We start from the raw sequence: 7,346 nt of genomic DNA on the forward strand, positions 1-7,346 counted from the left end.
TACCCCGTATAAAAATTTTTTAACTTGAAAATAAAGAGAACTTGAAATTTGATAGGATTATGAAAAATTTTAAAAGATCTATATCGAAGCCGCCATCTTTCTCGAGATAACTAAACTGATAATATGTACATATAAGATGGAAAAAATATTTACGAATCAATAAGAAATATATTTGAATCATAATTAGATATACGTTGTTCTCACAAAAAAGAATAAATTCAAATTTATTATGAAATAATTAATTTCCTTCTACCTTAAGCCATCTGTGGTAAATGTAGCAAACTAGTAAATTCAATTCTTTTACAGTTTCCTACTCAATTCTAAAATAGTTTCCAATAATTAAGAAAAAGTATATTTCTCAAATGGAAAATAAGAAAAATTTGAGATGGAATATCGTTGGATAAAAAATTAGTTAATAAGTAAATGATTATGAAAAATTTCAAAATATCTATATCGAAACCAGCGCCATCTTTCTCGAGATATCTAAACTCGTAATATATACATATGAGATGGAAACAATATTTACGAATCAATAAGAAATATATTTGAATTATAATTAAATATACGTTGTTCCCACAAAAAAGAATAATTTGAAATCAATTATAATGAAATAACTATTTTCCTCTTACGTTTATTTTGAAGCCACCTATCGGCAATACAGAAAACTAGGAAATTTAATTCCCTTACAGTTTTCTACTCAATTCTAAAATAGTTTCCAATAATTCAAAAAAAAGTCTATTTCTTAACTGGAAAATAAGGGAGACTTGAGATGGTATATCGTTGGATAAAAAATTAATTAACAAGTAAATGATAATGAAAAATTTTTAAAAATCTTAATCGAGATATATAATATATTTCTAACCAATTAATTATCAATGATTAATTAGTAATCAAATTTCGTGGGCTCTACAGGGTGGTCAGTCACCAAACCAACAATTGAATAACGCATTAATTGACAGCGGGGGAAGCCATTTTTAAAATTTAGAACGCGTTGAATGTTTCAGTGGTTGTTAGTGATTAAAGGGTGGACATTCTTATAAAAATGTTTTAAAATTAATCGTCAATAGTGAATATTGATGCAGTTAATTATTTTGTGCTAAAATTGGTAAGTGACACTTCTCAATTATTATTTAACACGAAATTATATTGTTTGGTAAATTTGCATTATATATATTTCCAATTGCACTTTATATACAAATATTTTATAATAATTATTAATTAACGTGTAATTAGTATGAATATTTCATTTAGTTGAGATATGTATCGAATTTCATGTTTTGAAGCGTTTTTATTTTCATAAAACAAATTTTGAAAGTAATCAAATAATTGCGTAATATGAACTTCACTTGTGGTTTTATGAAAAACAAATTTTTAAAGTACAAGAGAAGTAAAAATTGTCAGATTTTGATAAATAGTTGATTCCATATATATTCAAAATCGCATAAAACAATTCTAATGATTATGAAACATTAAATTCAAGTTTCTGTTCAAGTAATAGTTTTTTCATAACAGTTTCAAATAAAATTTTCTTAGATATCGATATAGATATCGTTATACAATTTTTAAAATTGAAATTCCGTCTTGTATATTATTATTTTTGAAGGAGATTAAAAATTTTGTTACAACTACTGTTTTTCGCGTAAAGTAATTTCAATAAATTCGAAATGCTATGAGATTGTCTTCTTCATTCCATATGCATCGTTCATTACTAGAGATTTCTTATCGCTACGAGAATCATGTCATATCTAGTTGGCTACTCCGCAGAGTATACACAGCTAACTTAGATGTCGTCGCTTGCGGAGAGTCATCACGTGAGCGTACTGTCAATGAGGTGTCAAATTGGACGCGGACGATGTACCGATGCTCTATAGGGTCATTTGCGTGTTTCTTATACGACGAGGGAGTTGAGTCTCTAGTGAAATGGTTGCGGTGTTATTTTGTAAAGTTGGAGTATATACAGCGTGTTCTAAAAATTGGGGAAATAATGGCTCGATGAAATCGGGGTTAAAAAGTCGTTAAAGATATATTAAAAATAATAATTTTTTAATTATATACAATAAAGTATAATAATTTTTAACGAGTTTTTGCTATCATTCCAGCTCGTGACTCATTTCAAATGAATACAAAAGCAACGTATCTAAAAACAAAAACAAATCAAGTGACGTTGTCATGATAATTGAGTGACATGAGGCTCGCGTGCTACCAAACATCCCTGACACCTTGTTACGGTCATAGTTGCTGCAATGCACATACTCCATGCAAATTTCTCTTTCCGAAATGAATATTAAACTGACACCTAGAGAAATTGCTATAGCGTAAAATGTGTCTGTCTGGTCGCGTACTGATACCGAAAAAGAAATTATGATATAATAGAGAAACTTTTGACGGTTTTTGTTAATAGTTAACTCAGTTTTTTGTTAGTACCGGAACGAATCAATGAAAACATTTTGAACACTTGAAGCGCCAGTAATCACGTAGATAATTATATGAGTTAGTACTTATTAGATAGAACCGACATCGTGATCTTACCTGCAGATGGAACGGTCTTTACCTTCTTTGGAACCGGTTCGTTCATCTTCTCGACGCTGTTTTTGTTGCATTGTGAACAAACGCGGCATCCATCTTGCGCACAGCTTTTTCATGTCGAAATTTCCGGTTAATATGTCTACTAGCTCGCGCACTTCCAGTCGACGGTCATCCGGTACCGTTTTGTTGATTTTTTCCAACATTTCTGGAGGCGTCACCTCATTTGGTCGACCTCTGAGATGCTGGTCTTCGCAGGTCACACGGCCTCGTTTTTTACTGTTAAGTGTAGTCTCACCCAGAGTTCACTATTGATGGTTGCCAAACAAAAACTAAACAACGTGGCGTCTCTAGTACTTCTGGGACCACCCTGGTATAGGCATTTCTTCATAACAAGGTCCCCACTTTCCCCCACTTTTTGAAAGATAGTTTACACTTTGCGGAATGCAAAATTTGTTGGTAGATTCGATTACCGTACATAAAGTGCTGCTTAATTACGTAAATTAAAAAAAAATTGTTTTTTCAATCTTATATTTTCAAATATGCCTCCTAGTGATGTATTGGAAACTCCAAGAAACAATTTTCACGGGGAGATTTTTGATTTTAGAATGAGCCCCCTCGGAAGCCCCCGAGTGCCGAATTTTCCCGGTAATTCCGTAAGTTTGTAATTTTACCCTTTAGGGGCTTTCACTTTTGCTCTTTGAGGCTTGCCCCTCTGCTCTCAGGGGCCATCCGGGTTCTACCTTAGTGATCGCCCAGGTTCTCGGCGAGATTATTAGTTGTTGAAATTCGGAAGGAACGCCTCCGGAAACCCCCGAGTGCCGATTTTTCCTGGTCATTCCGTAAATTTGTAATTTTACTCTTTAGGGCTTCCACCTCTGCTCTTAGGTGCCGCCAGGGCCCTCGGCGAGATTATTAGTTGTTGAAATTCGGAAGGAACGCCTCCGGAAACCCCCGAGTGCCGATTTTTCCTGGTCATTCCGTAAATTTTTAATTTTACTCTTTAGGGCTTCCACCTCTGCTCTTAGGTGCCGCCAGGGCCCTCGGCGAGAATATCAGTTGATGAAATTCGGAAGGAACGCCTCCGGAAACCCCCGAGTGTCGATTTTTCCTGGTCATTCCGTAAATTTGTAATTTAACCCTTTGAGGCTTCCGTCTCTGCCCTTAGTGACCGCCTAGGTTCTCGACGAGATAATCGGTTGTTGAAATTCAGAAGGAACGCCTTCGGAAACCCCCGAGTGTCTTTTTTTTCTGATCATTCCATAAGTTTGTGATTTTAGCCTTTGAGGCTTCCCCCTCTGCCCTTAGTGACCGCCCAGGTTCTCGGCGAGATTTCCAAGTGTTGTATTCGAAACAAGCATTTCATTTATCCCAAATGACATTTTTATCCGTGTCAACGATGTTTGTTGACTCAAATTGTTTCTAATCCGTTTCTGAAGACAATGCGAAAAATTGAATCTCGATCCGAGCTGTTCTAGTGGATCGAGAACTTTTTGTCTAGTTTTCCTGGTCTATTTTAGATCTAGGTTTGTTAATTAAGAATATCTGGACCATAATGGATCGCAGAGGAAATTTTTAGACTTTCTGTGAAGCTGCGGATATTATTTTGGTTATATTCTTTTAGATAGCTTTCTTTGGATTTTCCCGGCAATAAATTTAATGTTGCTGCATTTGCTTTTTCTATGATTTCTTCAGAAACCAATATTGCAAACTTGGAAACTTCTTTTTCTATGTTTCTATGAATCACTTCGAATCCGTAAATGACTTTACCAATGAAAAAAATCATGTATAGCGGCTGTCCTCGTGAGCTGTTACAGAACTATAAAGTCTTTGTTATGGAGATAATTATTGATGTATCTAGGGCGGCTTCGAAATCGAACGCCAGTACTTATTATTTACATGATTTTCAAATCAAGTTCTGATTTTTCTTTTAACATGGTCGTTTCTCTAAATTAGAATTTGCGTTTAGGATCTAACTTAATTAAACGCAAATTTCTAATATCTGACTTCATAACGAGCGATTTCGAATTCAATTAAAGTTGCAGCCGATATCTAACAATCTTACATGTAAAACATTTTGACGTAATCATAAAGTCTTAAGTTGAATGTAATAGGAATGAAGCTGTCAAACAGCGGCGTTCGATTGTTTATATTAAATAGGTATTTTACATTTGCTGGCGACGGCTACACCGATTTGTTTACGGTAATTAGAGATGATGTATTCGTAACTAAAGGTTATATTATAACAGTTGTCGATGAATTGCATATTTAAAAAATCGATTGAAGTAAAGAATTGGAAAAATGAAATTTCAGTACCACCAGATTGTCTACGGAATATTCGCGTCGGTTAAAATCGATATAGACGAGAAGGGTGGACGTCTGCACGCGCTTTTGCCCAAAGGGGTCGGTTAATAAACTAGACCCTTTTTATTTGCAACAAATCCAATTTGAGACTAATCAAAAGCTGCCAGTTATATGTCACGCGATTTACCAAAGATAACCTCAAAAGAGTCGAAGCGCGCATTGAATTGAAACTGAAACTACTATTTTGTGTTTCTGAAAAGTTTACTGAATACCACGGATTTATAACTTTTCGAGGATAATAAGCAAGAGAGATTAATGAGATTCAAAAGAAAGCTAATGTATTTTCAAATTTTTCTAGTATTTATGTTGGAAAACTCAATTTTCTTCTAAATTTTGCCAATATCTTGGATTTTTTACTTTTTTTTTAATATTTAACAGTAGGTTTTTGTAAGCAACAAGTATTAATGTTGAGAAGCTGGATTTTCACTCAAATTTTGACACATTTGTGGTAAAAAAATTATCAGTTATCGATCTTCAATCTCCAATCCAAACTTCTTGAACTTCATTTGATTCTTTAGCTTCTCTTTTATCTTTATCCATAGTTTTATGAGTTCTTCGTCAGTATAAATTCTAATACTTGTAAATTTGAAATTTCAATTTATTTATGAAATTGTTGAAGAAATTATTTGAAATTATCATTCTATGATAACTACTTCTCGATATATTTCCTAGGAGTTTCGTACAGCACTGAGAGATCAAAAACTTTCAAACCCAAAACGTTCTCCCATCGAAAAGATCTTCCAGAACTTTAATTAACTTCATCTCTTTTAAGACGAAAATTAATTTTGCGGACGTTATTCCAATTTTCAGTACCGTAAGCAGTTTTCTTTCCTGATAAGCTTAATGTTGTTTGTCTCTTCTGAAAGTTGTTTCTTAAATATCGGTTTCAGATGCTATTTTATATAATTTTCTCCTTTTATGACTTTTTTAACTTTCCATAGGACATTTTTCTGTCTTTAAGAATGTCTGGTTTTGAAATAACTCGGTCGTCTAGCACAAACTACTCTCATAACGTTTATGAACAGATTAAACGTACTTCAGAGGACAGTTCAATTAAAGTTTCTTTGACGTGAATTGCGAAATGGTAGAATACTTAAATACGAGTTTAAATAGTAAGAAAATATTGACGATTTCAAAAGGATCCTCATCCTACACCTGAAAATGTGGAAGATGAAGAGTTAAAAAAAGTAGTAATCTCCTTATAGAAAAGTTATTATCACATCGCCCTCGTATTATGATAATTCATACTATAAAATTCAATGAGATTGATTGAAGTTTTCGTATATCTCTAGTATATGTTGATATGACATTTTTTTGTTGTTGAAAGTAAGGAATTGATAGTCAAATTTCATATCTGCTATCTTGACGTCTCTGCTTCCATCTTGAGTAGGGTCGAGATTCTTCTTCTTTCCATATATGATACGTATATTATATGAAAGTTTCTAATTCTGGGAAGCTTTCCGAAACTAGGACGACGAAAATAAACAACAAAAGGCGAACAGCTTTTCGACAAGCTCATAAATTTTTAAAGTAGAAATATATCAATAAAATAAAAAATTCTGTAAGAAGAGAAGAAGTTCCTCGAGCGGAAAGGCAACTTTTAGCGGATATCCCGTTGAAACAGGCCTGCTTCCGACACCCTGGGACGACAACGTCATGTCCTTTTGTCCTCCACGGAATTACTTTTGTCTTATATGTTATTGATGGGACTTTTCGTATCGTAGACTATTTTTATAATTTTCAAAAACATGTTTTTGCATACTTGTAAAGTATATTATCCAACGACTGGTAATTTGGATCATAACACTCGCAAATCAAGTTTGTAATTAGTCATTTATTAATTATAAGTCAATTAGAAGTTCAAAAAATGCAATTTTTTTTGAAATTTCACGAGGGTAAATGTTTGTTTCAAATTAGACTGTGTTTAGACGAATAAAACCCCTCGTATAACCATTTGACTGTTAAAAAACTGACGATTCCACCAAGATAATAAACGAATATTTATTTTTAAAAATGGTGAGATCAAACCAAAACCAAATCAAGTCAATTAAATGTTCAAAAACGTACCTCGACTTCAAAATTACTGTTAACTAATTTTTAACTCACAATTATACTGGGTGAGCACCTAAAATAATATCTCAGATAAGTAAATTAATCATCGCTTTCACGGAAGCTACGATGTTTGTTTCTGAAGTAAAAGTTTATTGATTTCACTAGAAAATATTTCAAGTATTTATCTATTTCAAAACAACCTCGTATTTGTTCACTTGAAGCATTCACTGAAATCTAAATCTTGAGAAGATTGTGGCTTAACTTATATCGTGTTAGGGACAAACTTGACTGGATTATTTTCCCTTACATTCCATTTAAATTTACCATTTTCTATTCTTGTTCAATTCATTAAAATATTTCTTGTATCTAATTCATTGTATATGACACTAGGGCTGCGATGTCTTTCG

Source organism: Diorhabda sublineata, chromosome 6, assembly GCF_026230105.1.
Source record: "Diorhabda sublineata isolate icDioSubl1.1 chromosome 6, icDioSubl1.1, whole genome shotgun sequence".
Taxonomy (NCBI): Eukaryota; Metazoa; Arthropoda; class Insecta; order Coleoptera; family Chrysomelidae; genus Diorhabda; species Diorhabda sublineata.